The 14847-nt window shown below is 47.8% G+C and overlaps 1 protein-coding gene across 3 annotated transcripts in view; it reads right to left on the bottom strand.

Annotated features, from left to right (window-relative positions):
• Nucleotides 1–14353, bottom strand: part of TRAK1 (trafficking kinesin protein 1) — a 175142-nt gene extending 160789 nt beyond the window's left edge. Inside the window, exon 1 of one of the 3 annotated variants that reach the window (XM_035725653.1) lies at nt 14084–14353. The gene's annotated coding sequence lies outside the window, so the exon portion shown is untranslated. Of the gene's footprint in view, nt 1–1181; nt 1311–14083 lie in introns of those variants that run through there. The other 2 variants (XM_027582461.2, XM_035725581.1) reach the window with 2 other exon arrangements.
• Nucleotides 14354–14847: the final 494 nt, after the last annotated feature.

The following is a 14847-nucleotide window of genomic DNA, read 5'->3' as shown; positions in this document are numbered from 1 at the left end:
CTCAAAGCCTGGCCCAGGGAGGCCACTCCGCACATACTTACAATCACTCTTCTAACCAGATCTCCAGCTCCCCATCCTGCCGAGAAGGCAATGACTCCAACCAAAGCTGACTCTTACCTGCTGAAGACCTAGGAAATCAGAACCGACCACGTTTCTGGAATAAGTGGACACCACTCAGCAAATACACTGAGATTCGGCATGGACACTTGTCACTGTTGCCCCACAGCCTGGAGCCATGGCACCTGTCCCCACCAGTCTGTAAGAGCTGGGGCAGCCACCATGGGAAAAGGCTTCCTATTTTATGATTCCCCTTCTTCAGATAAAGTTAGGGAAATGAAGAAAAGGCCATTCTTGGTTTTATTTCCCAATCTCTGGATTAGCAGAGAACCCAGTAAGAATAATTACGTGCCCAGTTCAGTAACTCTCTTCCCATGCTGATCTCACTCTACATTTTGGGTTTGGGCTTTTTTTTTTTTTTTTTTAGTATTTTTACAACAAAATGATTTTTAAAATCCAAAAAAAGTATTTTTTCTAAAATAGTTATATTTATTTTCCTTTGAAGAAAAATGCCCAGGTTATAGAAGCTTTTCTTAAAATTAGAGTAAGATAGGACGCTGATATATGTATTATTTCATTTTTGAAATTAAAATAGGATCAATTTGTCATAGCTACAAAATTAACATAAATATCTCAAAACGTCAGCACTTGAAAATAAACAGTAGGAAACTTCTATAGTGAAGCTTGCATCCCTTTGAGCTTTAAAGCACGTACACTGAGGTCCCAGCACATAATAGCACATCCCCTGTAGAGATTCAGTTCCCCCAGAACAATAATTTAAGGTGATCTGATACTGATTTTACCTTGTGTTTCCAAGCTGAGATGGGTTACTATAAAAATGAGGGGTGAGGGAAGGGCCACGTGGAAGCTTACTGATAGAAGTTAACAGCGGGACCCAGGACAACAGTGGCAGGAGAGGTCATCAGCCAAACCCACAACGCACAGACTGTGTGCAAAAATGAGCAGAAGTAACCAGGCCCTGGCCGGCTCCTCAGTCTGCCCCGTTCCAGTAGCCCTGGAACCGCTGCTGAGCCCCACGAGTGGAGAGAGCAGTAAGCTAACCGTGCAGTTTAAAACAGGCTCTGGACCAAACAATCTCCAGTGTTCATCACCCTCAGACTTACCTGCGCTCCTTACTTTCTAGGAAACGCCGAGGCTCACTTTTAACCTAAAATGGGCCAACTTTCTTCCCGTGCCACTCTGTCCTGCCCTAGTCCCACACAGGGTTAAATAAGAGGGCCTCAAAGGAGAAAAGAAGGAAGTATTATAGGAGGGAGGGACTGAGGGAGGGCTGGGGGGGGGGGGGTGGTAACAGCCCAGAACAAGAAAAGATGGGGAGAGAGAGAGAGAGAAACAGAGAGAGAGAAGGAGAGAAGAGAGGCTGGGAGAGAAAGACAACTAACAGAGAGAAAAACAAAGACGAAAGAAGAAGCAGAGAAAACACATAGAGAGGGGAAGAAAAAGATGAGGAACAACAGCGAGAGAAAATGACACAAAGGGCGAAAGAGAGAGAGAGAAGGGAAAAGTTCACGGGGAAAAGGAGTGATGTGTTTCATGGAAAAGCTATTTGTTACCGAGTCGCTCCTTTTCCATGTACTGTATTATGCCATATGTGGGAAATGAACAAGGCTGGAACTCCGCCTAAGAACATCTGCCACGGAGGGACTTGAAAAGCCCTAATAATAGCACAGCTGGTGTCCCCAGCCTAATGAGCTCACCGCCCACGTGACCGCTCTTCCCCGGCGGCTCCTCCCCAGAGAGGAGGCGGCCAACAGACCTCTCCGCCCTCCTTCCCCCAGGCTTTATTTCCTCCACTGCCTTCCCGCTCCCTTCCCCGACACCGCCCCCACCCACTTTCCTGAACTCAGTTACCCCGATCCAGCAGTTCCTATGAACAGAGACCTCCTTAACAGGAAAGGCACAGATCAGAAACAAAAGGGAGGGCACGAGTGCAAATCTTCTAGACAATAAAAGGATAATGGTTATGCCGATAAATTCAAGGGCTTAGATGAAATAGACAAAGTCCTTGAAACATACAAGTTAACCAAAACTAACACAAGAGGAAAGAACAGATCTGAATAACCCCATCTTTATGAAAGCAATGGAACTCCTAATGAAAAACTTGTCCAGATTCCGCAAAAGGCCAGTGGACCATCAGCTGTGCCTTGAGGCCAGGGTACAGGGTACCGGCCCCTCCAGGAGCCCCAGTGACCGTCTGGGGAAGCCCGTCTCTGGCAGGGAGGCTCTCAGCCAGCCTGACTTTCCCACTGACCACTGCATGTTGCTAGGAGAAAACCATGCACAGCAAAACTGGCTAGGGGGTGGGGAGAGCGTGAACAAAGAAGTGAGCTTTTACAAGGCTGGGAAGTTTTAACCCTCTCCGGTACGATTTTTTGAAAGTAATTCCCATATAGCACTCTTTGAAAAGTCCTCTAGTACTTTAAAGAACCTATTACCTTAGCATCAGGAAGGACAAGCATTTCAGCTTCTAAGGGGAAGCCTATCGGAAAGGGACAGAGAGGAGACTCCAGTTGGCACTGATACCGTATCCATAGCAATTGGAAGAGGTGCTGAAAAATCTGGGACCTCCCCCTTCACTCAGTCCAGGCAACACATCCTGACCACAAAGAAGAGCCAGATGGATACGTGGGATTTACTCCCCAGAAAAAGACAAGAAAAAGGCCACAGTTCAGAAACCACGCTTGGTAACATCCAAAAGCATGGATGTGTTTGTAAGCATGCAGTATGGAGGCTAGCAAATTACTAGATTCTACTCTGCCTACCAGGTAATTATATCAACAGCAATCACAAGATTAGCTAAAAGGTGGGCAATCATGAATTTTTTCTACTATTAAACACTGTTCCACACTAAAAGACAGCATTTTATATCTTGTTAATGCCATGAACAAATTATCTGAGCCTTGACAATGTCCTGTTTTGATTCAGGACATCAAGCCACTCTTGCCATAAGTTAACACTACAAAATCCACAGAAACTTAAAAAAAAAAAAATTATGGTATCTGAAGGACCATCATAAGTGCTTGTATATATCATTCCCTTTTGTCAGAATGGGTCTTGTCAGTGTTCCAAGACACAACACAGTTGTTTCCACTCACAAAACACTGAAAAGCATTAACAGAAATCAACTGCCATTCAGTCTTTACCAACCTGCCTTTTCACTTCTTACTCTCTTGAGTCAGTCAGACATCCAGGCCAAGACTACGGTTCTCAAGCCTCACGCTCCACCGGCTCCGTCTTGGGGCCCACGACAGTGCCCCACCAAGCCATAAGGGAGCATGAAGCAAAAGGAAAAATCAGTAATACGGACTCTTTCCATCTTTATGACAAACGTGATGTTTTGTTCATCATTGACTTCTTTGTGCTAAATTAGATTTTTTTTTTTTAAGAAATGCTGCACTAAAATATCATTTCTCTTGATTACTTAAATTGTGGACCCCTTAGGCAAGTGCCTCTATCACATCACCCTAGGCCTGGCCATGGGCCACAGTGATAACTATACACCCTGCATAAACCAAGGAAAAATGACTAAAGACCCAAGCTTCATCAACTATCGCAAAGACTGGACAACAGCTGCCTTAAGGACCATGTACTAGAGGTGCATGTGTATGTTCCAAATGACTCCACAGCGGGGGCAATGGGATGGAAACCACAGATAAGGGCACTGTTAAATTCTGTGGAACAGCTATCTTACGTCATGTTGCATTAAAATCTCATAGTTGCCAAATTCACTGGAACCTTTCATTGTTTTATGCATGCAGCTCCATTAATTTTTCCTTACACGCCCACCTTGCACGGTCAATACCTCCTTGTAGGTAACCACCACTATTCTGATCCTTATTTTAGGATAGTTTTGCCTGTGTTTGGACCTCCTAAAAATGGAATCCTCTGGAATATCCTTTTGTGTCTGGTCTCTTCAGCTCAACATTTTCTCCGTAGTATCATCTACTCGTTGCATCTATCAATAGCTCACGCCTTTTTACTGCTCAGTAGTAGTCCATTGTAGGGATAAACCACGATTTTGTTTACACAGTCACTAGTTAATAGATGTTTGGGTTTCTCCACTTGGGGGGCTAACACGAGTAAAGCTGCTACTAACTTAAGAAGGCAGCACGTGTTTCTGTTGAATATATGCCCAGGCGTGAATCTTGGCATCATAATGTAGATGGTCAGCTTTAGTAAATATTGCCAATTTTCCAAGTGGTCGTTGTTCTTTGTATGTGGTGCGTGAGGCGTCCACTTCTTCCACATCCTCACCAGCGGTTAGTACTGCCAAGTTGTTTATTTTATCCACTGTGTTGGGGTGGCAGAAGTTACCTTTGCTAAAACAAGCAATTTCTAGTTCCCTCCAATTTTACCATGATTCCCCAGCTCTAACAGTACAAACTGTAAACCCTCAAGTTACATGTATAAGAATCACAAGAAAGTGCAGCAAAATCTCTAATTCCGAACTCACCAATTTCGGGAATTCATAAAACACGGGCACCCGTGAGATAAGCACACGATACTTGGCAAGAACACTTGCAAATGTTTCTGAAGGCCACAAGAATCTTCACAGTCATCACGTTACTGCGCTCACAAGGCGAAGTGGGCATCTCTTCTGATAAAACTCTACAAATATTTGCATACCAACTAAGCATAAACAAACCCAAAGAACATTTTAGCTGTTACCTTACTGGGCTTCTCACAGCAGAGAGAACCCAGGAACCTCACTCCTCGCTGCAAGCACACTGTCTCCCCCAGCACTTCTGGTCTCCTCTCAGGTCGGCCTCTGGGAGCGCTTCTTCACATGATATTATTACTGTCTACACGGCGATGGCCCCCAAGCCCTCCCCTCACACTCAGATCTCTCTCCCAAGCCTCCTCGGGCCCAGACGTCCCACTGCCCTAAACTCCTCCACTGGGAAATCTCACAAACCCATCAAACGCAGGACCTCCCCAACAGGATCCTGCATGTCTTAACCCCCCCGCACAGCCGAGTTATCACAATTGAGATAACCCAATTCAAAAATCTCAACCTCACCCTTGAGGCCACCCCTCCCGAACCTTACCACCATGTCTTCAAAGGGCAAGCCGCAGCTCCTCCAGGTCACCCAAAGGAATCCATACATTTTATCCACACTATCCTCACTGCCCAGCTGGAGTCACCACCCTCTCTCACCTGGAGCCGTGCCAGAGCTCCATCCAGCGTGTGTCTGTCATTCTGGGGACCACACACCTGCCTGGGCACGCTCACCGTGTGACGCCGGCCGCCTCCCCTCATGACACCCCTGCCCTGCCATGGCCTTCTCTTCACAAAGTCTACACGCTGCACCCCTGCTCTGCCCTATACTGAGCACAGTGGGTGCGACTTCTTCTGAGTCCGCGAGGGAAATTCTCACACTGGATTACGCTGAGATTCTCGGCCGTGCGGCCTCTTCAATCAGGATACTACAAAAAAGGGTAAGTTTGATGATAAAATAACTAAACGCTCTTCTTTATTCCCTTTGTTCCCTTCTACATGAGTATCAGTTCTCTTCTAGTATCAAGAGACTCAGCTCAGCTAAAAGTTGCTCAAGTTAACACTCAACAGTTGCTATGACATTCTTGTTCTAATCTCTTATAACAACACAAACTATTTTCCTAGCTTCCCAGTACAGTATAAACACACGTACCATGTCAGTCAACAGTTTATAGCCTATTTTCCCAGTGATCTGCCTATCATACCTTTTATCTGTTATAATAGTAAGAATATTCTGCTTGTCTTCTCAAACAGAAAGATATTTTCTCGAATGCTTAACACCAAACTACATTCCTTCCACAAGAGACCTTGGAAATGTCTTGATATTTGTGCCCAAATATCAAGTCCAAAGGGATTTCTCTCATGCCTCGGGATCCTTGCAAAATGAGCCGGTTCTCCCCAAAGCCAAAGGAGGGAAGTTCATTGTCAGGTGAGCAAAATCCACAGCCCACCTCACTGCCTGGTCACGGGAGGCTAGTCCTGTGAGGACCATAAACACTTAGGTCCACACCCCTGGGGCATGGCACAGGATACCTGCTCTGAAATGACTTGTGGGTGAACACATCACAAGGAGTTCAGTAACAATAATAATGGCTCGCACAAAATGTTGACTATGAGCCATGCATACACATTAATTCACGTAATCCCCTTAATAACCATATGAGGTTATCCTACAAGGTAATGATTCAGAAATTGGCTGCCCCAAAGAGGAGTTTTTGCCAGCTTCGATACACCTAACCCTGAGAAAGCACCAATCTTAGAGGGAAACCAAGAACATGGCTTCAAACGTATCAATCGTGTGCTACAGTTTATCCCAACAAATTGTTAAATCTGGAGAATTTTTTATTCATTTGTTTTTTTTTAAAAAAGCTTTAGTTCACTTTATTCTTCTTGTATAAAACTAGGTGGTGACCACAGCTGGAGCCTGGGTTCTCTGCACGGAGACTCTTATTTTTTAATGAATGGAAATAAGGCTATGCCACACTCAAGTACATAAAACAAAACTGTACAATTCCCATAGGATTCAGCATTTTATTTAAAACATATTCTAGATGCAAAGATTGAAATGAAATACCCACCGTCTGGATGACACTGTTTCCTTCCCTACCAAAGCCAGTAAACCAATTGTCTCAGAAATTCTGTGTCCAACTGGGACACTCGCAGACACAACACCAGTGACTCATACGTGTAACAAATTGCTCATTTTCTTTCTCCCCACCTTTCCTCAGAATCATTATACTGCTATCCCTGAATCATAGGTTTGGTTTTTCGTTTGTTGGTTGGTGTTTTTAATTCCCTGGCACAAAGCTCATCGATCCCAACTATGGTGGGACAAGGCAAGAATCTGCCTGCCACTTTAGTTTAAATAAATCTCCAATTTTCTTCCCAGATTTGAAATTTTTTAAGATTTTATTTATTTATTTGAGAGAGAGAGACACAGAGAGCATGAGAGAGAAGACAAGCAGGAGCAGGGGGCAGAGCAGAGGGAGAGGGAGAAGCAGACTCCCCGCAGAGCAGGGAGCCCGATGTGGGGCTCGATCCCAGGACCCCGGGATCATGACCTGAGCCGAAGGCAGACGCTTAACCACCTGAGCCACCCTGGTGCCCCCCAGATTTGACATTCTGCAATGTGGGCAAAACCCACAGTTTTGGAGCCGACATTACAACTGTGTTGCCAGATTTCTGATGTTAGACCGCCCAACACCTCTACTCCAAGGCAAGGTCCAACAGGCAAACCAAAATTTATCTTAGAACCCTGGACTCAGAATCATAAAACATGATGTCCTGTCTTACTGAGTTGCCTTTCCACTGTTGTCCTACTTGCTCCCCCAATTCACACACCCACATTCCCATTCAAAATAAAAAAGAAGAGGGAAGCATGGAAGGAAAGACCATAAACTCACAGACTAAAATACTAGCAGCTCCTAGAAACCTTATTCATCTGAGTCTCACCACACTTACTAAGAAAATTCAGTGTGACGCCCACAGAGTTAAACAGCAATCAGGAGCAAGGATTGAAGTTAGCACTCCACTTTTCAGGATCTCTCCACAGCTCAAAGCCAGGTAAAGACTGTGGCTAGTGTTGGGAGAATATCAGAATAAAGAAAAGGGACTTGAAAGAAAGAACCCCATCACACCCCTTAGGATGGCTACTATCAAGAAAGAACAGAACAAAAACTGAAAATAACAAGTGTTGGTGAGAATGTGGAGAAACTGGAACACTTGTGTATGTTCTTGGTAGGAAAATAAAATGGTTCAGCCCCTGAGAAAAATGGTACGGCACTTCCTCAAAAATTAAACATACAATTACCACTGGACCCAGCAATTCCGCTTGTGGGTATGCACCCCAAAGAAGGTAAAGCAAGGACTCAAACAGATATTTGCACACCCACGTTCATAGCAGCATTATTCACAACAGCCAAAAGGTAGAAGCAACCTAAGTGTCCAAAGATGGATGAATGGATAAACAACATGTGTCTATACACACAATGGAATACTATTCAGCCTTAAAAAGGACGGAAATTCTGGTACATGCTACAACATGGGTGGACCTTGAAGATACTATGCTAAGTGAGAAAAGCCAGATGCAAAGCAAAAAATATTGTACAATGCCTCTTAAATGAGGCACCTAGAGTGGTAAACTCATAGAGACAGAAAGTAAAAGAATGGTGGTTGCCCAAGGCTGGAGGGACGGGGGAATGGGGAGTTAGGGTTTAATGGGTACCCAGCGGCAGTTGGGGAACATGAGAAAGTTCTGGGGATAGATGAAAGTGATATCTGCACAACGTGGATGTGTTTAATTCCACGAAACTACTGAAAAACGGCCAAGATGGTCAATTTGGTTATATGTATTTACTACAACTTTTTAAAAAAGAATAAAAGCTGAACATTACATTAGAGATTTCCTTTTCTTTTTTAATTTTTTTGTCTTTTCTTTTTTAAGATTTTATTTATTTGAGAGAGATGGGGGGTGAGAGAGCACAAGTGGGGGAGTGGGAGAAGCAGACTCCCCGCCAAGCAGGGAGCCCGACGTGGGGCTCAATCCCAGAACCCCCGGGACCTGAGCTGAAGGCAGATGCTTACGAACTGAGCCATCCAGGCACCCCTAGAGATTTCCTTTCATCTCTCAGACTGGAGTCTTGGGCACTTCCAGGGCAAGAAAAGGAGAATTTTGCAAAGGTGGGCTGTCTGTGCCCATCCCCGCATGAGGTTACAGAAGGAGGACCCTAGGCTGAGAGCTTTGTACCTGCTAGGAAAGCAGGACGGAAGAAGGGAGGTTGAGAAAGGTTACCTATATACTGGGGTCAGATCCACCTACCTTCTCTCTAGCTTCCACCTTGTCTAGCGATGCCCCACGCATATGACCTGGCACTTCCGATCTGTTCAACAAAGAGGAGGTGAGTGTGTGGGTAGCTGGGTCAACTCGATGGCTAGAACTTGGGGACAACCACCTAGTCATTACTCTGGCATATTTTTAAGAACATGAAACATCATCCAATGTTTTAGGTGTGTGCTGTGGCAGGGAGGGTAAGTAACTATCCACATTTTGGACTGCTTTTCCTTACTGCTGACTTGAGCGCCAACTCTCCCCAGTGGGTCAGGAACAAGTGTGTACCGGCCACTTGTTCTTCCCAATATATGCAAAGTCTGGCCTTGCGCATGAGGAAAGAACATTCTGGGGAGCCACGACAAGGTGAAGAGGTCTCTGAGCATCAATACCACCTGGGAATATGTTTAAAATGGAGATTCATGGGACTCCTGGGTGGCTCAGTCAGTTAAGTGTCCGACTCTTGATCTCAGCTCAGGTCTTGATGTCTCGGTTGTTGAGTTCAAGCCCTGTGTTGGGCTCCACGCTGGGCATGGAGCCTACTTAAAAAAATAAAATAAAATAAAATAAAATAAAAATGCAGATTCACACTTCGCAAGTCTGGGGCGGGGTCTGAGGTTCTGCAGGGCTAACAGGCTACCAGGTAATGCTGACGGGCTGCAGGCCCACCTGCCACAGGTCGGGTAGTAAAGCCTTACACTCCTGCAACCAGCTGGAGCCAGGACAGCAAGGAGCAAAGGCCAGGCACAAACAGCACATTCAGGATCTTCCTCTCCTGAGCATTGCTCTCCTCCACCCAGGTCACGGCCAAGTGGTCCCACCATGAACTTGGACTCTCAGCCCCCTTTGGCATAAATAGCAAAAATAAAATTTTGCTCCCCACTCCCCCAGGCAAAATTTCCCAAAGCTCTTCCAACAACTTCAAGGGCGGCTTCTGCCCTCGTTGCTCACCTGCTCCCCCTGGTTCAAATTCCTGAGTCAATAATACAAATGAAGCCAAACATATTCTAACATTCTAATGGGAGGCGGAGGGTGTTTGACCACATCCCCAACTGGAAATTATTTGATAAGAAACATAATAAAAGGAAGCAAACCTACACTAGGTCCCGCCTTCTCTACTTTTTGCAAAACTTAGAAAGTGAGAGCTCGCAGAACGCACCCTCAAAAAAGTCCAGGCCCACAGCACAGGCTGTTGATATAAAGAACGGCTGGGAAGGACTTTTTGACTTTACCAAAACCACCAGAGGAACTGATGGAGAATTTCGAAAATCCCAGGGTTCTCCATTTGCAGAGATGCTTTTTCTCTCTAAACCTGGAGAAGAAAAATCAAAATCCTTACCATTATTCTAATTAATACCCATTTTAAATGACATGTACAAACCTGCATCTATGTAATCCAATGTAGGATTTGCTAATAGCTCATCTCTGTGACCATAATTCGGGAGACAGCAGCATTTTTTAATCAACATAGTCTCACTCTCTAGTAACTAGGTCTAGTCACTAAGGGGGCGTGCAATAAAGAAGTGCTCTGAATGGTATTCTACAAGGGATACCTTCCAGAAAAAGTCAAACCACTTCATCCGCAGGTTCACAGTTATTTTCAACAAATTCTTAGGGGTAAAAAAAAAGATTTCAAATACCCAGAGCATGGTCTTTCTTAACATTCAAATCCAGATAATTCATACTCTGGTGGTTCTTTAATTCACTAACATACCCTTGGATATTGGAGCACCCTTTCCACCTCTAGGAAGGAGATGACCTCCTGCTTTTAAAAAGTCCAGGCACATCATGAAGTTGAACTAGCAGAGCCTCTAGAAATAATCCAGCTCCAAGATTCTAAATTGGGGTACACAAATTTAAGCTGCAGGGAGCCCCCAGAGCCTCAGGGAAAATGAGGTGCATCTTCCTTGAGTGCTTTTTTAATCAAAACAATTTAAAGCATTTTTATATTAAAACAGATGAATCCTCCTACATTCTATTCTCCATTAAAGGCATCAGTGAACGCACATTGAAAAATGCCCTAAAAAGTGCCAGAAACCTTAGGCTACACCCCAAAATCCCCCTTTCCAGGGTTCCTTTGTTCCTGAAGATTATAGGGCAGGTTTAAGAAGCATCAATATGATCCATTTCACAGCTTGAGACCTGGCTGTGAGTGGCGCTAGAAGTCACTGCCATGTGCTGGTCTTCGAAGTGATTTACAGCCCTCCTCCCACTAACCAGGTGAGGCTGGGAGCAACCCTTCCTCAAATGCAGGACCAGAAGCCCAAACAAGGATGCTAAGAGCTCGCTTTCCACTTGTGTGCCATCCTCTTCCACCTCAGGTGCACTCCTAACAAACACATAATTAAATGAGCTTGTCAATGAATCATAAAGCAACACGTCCCTCCATAAAACACATGTCAAAGCATTTCTTTAAGCAGCTGCAGATCACTGGCATTATACATAGCTTAGAGGCATCCAGATTCACACATATGCTATTAGTTACTGTGTCTTCACTAAAACGTTGAATTTTTCAACACTGCAGGTGGCCTCCATTTGGATACAACTAATAAGGTGGCAAGTCAGAATGGGTAGTATTTGTTCCCCAAAATGGGGGAAGGAACCAGAAGGCCCATTCAAAAGTGTGTCTCTAGACAAAAGACACTCCCTCAACACTAAAAAATAAAATCTAAGAACCTATGTGAGACGGTCAACTCAAAAGTCATCTAACAGTTACAGAGACCTACTGTGAGCCAGGTCAGAGGCTGGGGCTCAGAAAGCAATGACCGGAAGGAAGTCCACATCAGATGGCAAATGGTAAGGTGGCCTTGGTTTGGAAACTGAAAGTTTAGGAACTCCTTTCAGTGCAAATATCGCTCTTTTATTTTCAAAGCCCCCTTTTGGGGGAGGGAGGGAGGGAGAGGGAGAATCTTAAGCAGGCTCCAGCCCAGCACAGAGCCTGACTTGGGGCTCAAACTCACAACCCTGAGATCATGACCTGAGCTGAAATCAACAGTCGGACACTTAACTGACTGAACCACCCAGGCGCCCCTCAAAGCCTTTCTACATGATCTGATTTGACCTTCACAGCAAACTTGTAAGAAAGAAAATTAGTATTATAATATCCACTTTATTTATCCCTGTTAGGGCTGAAAAAGGTTACCAAGTCACACACCTAGTCGTGCTGGAATGAGACCTGAAAACCCTCTCACATCATTTAGTCAAACTTTTATAAACACTTTCATTTAAAACACTCTTTTTTTTTTAAGATTTTATTTATTTGACAGAGAGAGACACAGCGAGAGAGGGAACACAAGCAGGGGGAGTGGGAGAGGGAGAAGCAGGCCCCCGTGGAGCAGGGAGCCCGATGCAGGGCTTGACCCCAGGACCCTGGGATGACGACCTGAGCCGAAGGCAGATGCTTAACGACTGAGCCACCCAGGCGCCCCTTAAAACACTCTTTAATCCTTGTAACAATCCAATGAGGTTTGTTTGTTCCAGGGAGGCAGGCAATCCCAGAGAAGGGAAAGCCAGGTCAGAGAGGTTAAGTAAGGGCCCAAGGTCACAAATCCGGTGAAGAGAGGAGCTGGAATTTGAATCCAGGTTTTCCACCCAAAGGCCTGTGTCCTGGGGCGCCTGGGTGGTTCAGTCTGTTGAACAGCGGACTTTTGATTTAGGCTCTCAGGTCATGGTGTTGGGGTGCTGGGATCCAGCCCCCCACCATCAGGCTCAGTGGGGAGTCTGCTTTAGCATTCTCTTTCCTCCTCCCTCTGCCCCCACTCCCCCCACGCTCCCCCAAGAGCACATGCGTGCACGCGCGCGGTCTCTCTCAAATAAATAATAAATAAATAAATCTCTAAAAAAAAAAATGCCTGTGTACTTTTAGAAGGAACATCAACACAGCCAGGGTAGAGACACCTTCCAGGAAGAGCTGGGGATGGGAAACCAGATCTCACAGGCCCCTGGGGAATCAAACAGGAACTGGCTCATGCTGGGGTCAAGCTGAGACCCAACTCTTGCCAAACCTGCTGCACATGGACCCGGGCTTTCTAACCCGGTTCAGCAACCCCCTGCCCTGCTCAACTCTCCAGGTGGCCAGGCCTATGCTTGTCTGGGCACCTCTGTGATAAAACTGGGGTCAGAGATCAAAGGGCACACAAGTGTGATCTTTCCAACCCAAGACAGAGAGGAAGGTGCCATCTGTCACTCCAGGTCCAGGTCCAACTCCCTGCCTGTCATCCCCCCCTGGCTTGGGGCGGGGAGAAGGAAGACCCTCCCCAGTGCAGACTGCTCAGGGCTGGGCATTGCTCAGTCTGGCCACCTCCCTCTCCGCTGCTCTTGCAGTCGCAAACTGAAAAGGACCCTGTTCCCAGCTTGTCTCCCTGTCTGTCACTCCCTGCCACAGATAAACAAAAGATGCTCCAGGAAAGGGTACCCATCCTGCCCACACACTTGCGGACAACATTTACACATTTGTTTGAAGCAATTAAGTTCTGGTGAAGAATATCAGAAAACAACTTTTTCAAAAAAGAAATCAGAGGCCTAAAAACTCGTACTTCGGAGGCGCTCAAAGTGAACGCTGATTTCAGTTTCTGAGCAAGTGCAGGGAAAGGCTTGAAGCACAGAGGCTTCAAGGGCTCGTGTGCATCCAGCGCCAACCCCGGGAGCAGCTCGGCTTTGGACTTGGGCTTCCCTAAACACAACTTTACAAAAGAAGAAACTACACTTCACATTTGTTTTTACCTGCTGACCTTGGAAATTCGAAAAGGATTTAAAAACTCCCGTCAAAAAAGTGACAAAAGTAAACTTGTTAACTCTCAGAACTGAAAGGAAGCCACCCGTTCGGTCCCAGACACACTCATAAGATGTAATTTACATTAGTTTTGCGGGTGAGTGGGCACCGGGGTGCAGCTCACTCTCTGGCCTGGCTCAGCTCGGGACTCTTTGAAGGTCGCCTCACTGTCATTTCGGAGTGCCGAAGCCCGGAATCCAGGCCACGCGGTGTGACCGACACCATGCCCTATGGCCACCTTTTGGGGCCCCGCGAGGGTCTCCCACAGGTGCGGTCAATGCAGGAGGGGTACTGCCCCTCAAGGTCCCGGAGCTCGGCCTCTCCCGCCGCCACCGCCACATCACGCGCTCACACTCCGCGAGCACCCGTGTCCCACCCCCCGAGCCCGACGCGCAGACCCAGGTCTTACCCGCGAGAGGCGCACGGAGCGCGCGGCCCCGTAGCAGGCGCGGTCCCGGGGGCCTCCCGCGCGGGGCTACCCGGGCGCACGGCTGGTTCTGCTGGCCGCCTCCTCTTCGTTGTCCTCGGCCCGGCCCCGGCCGCCCGGCGGCTCCGGTTCCCTCCGCAGCCGCCGGCCGGGCGGCACCGGGGTGCAGGCGGCGGGGTTCGGCTTCGGCGCCCCCTCCTCTCCTGCTGCCCGCCGCCGCCTTGGCGCTCGCGGGCTGGGGGTCCGCGGGGCCGGGACGCGGGGGTCGTCGGGGTGCTCCGGCTGCCCCGCGCTCCCTCCCGCGCGCAGCCCCTCTCGGGAGGGGGGGGGGGCGCCTCGCTCGCGGCGCGCGGGCGTCACGGGCTCGATGCGCGCCGGGACGGCGGCGGTGTGGGCCCCGGGGCGGCGGGCGGGGGCGCTGCTGCAGACGCGGGCACTGATGCGGGCGCCGCGGCGCGGCCTCTCGCCATGGCTCCCCGGCGGGCGGGCGGTTCGCACCTCCCCTCCGCGCTGCCGTCACCGCCCGACGCGCGCCGAGCCCTCCCCTTCCACCGCTCCGCCCGCCAGCCCGCCGGCCTGCGCCGCCACCTGCGGGCCGCCCTCCAGGATGCTCGCCCCGCGGAGCGCGCCCGGGGTGCCGGGAGCCGCGCCCCTCTGCCCTGCTGTCGCGGCCCTTGGCCGGTCCTACGCTTTTACCGGCGCCGCGGGGCTCGGGAAAGTACCCAGCGGAATACCTGGGTGGGGAA

Source organism: Zalophus californianus, chromosome 1 (genome assembly GCF_009762305.2).
Source record: "Zalophus californianus isolate mZalCal1 chromosome 1, mZalCal1.pri.v2, whole genome shotgun sequence".
NCBI lineage: Eukaryota > Metazoa > Chordata > Mammalia > Carnivora > Otariidae > Zalophus > Zalophus californianus.
Note: the sequence above shows the minus strand (reverse complement) of the source record. Positions and strands in the feature narration are given on the sequence as shown.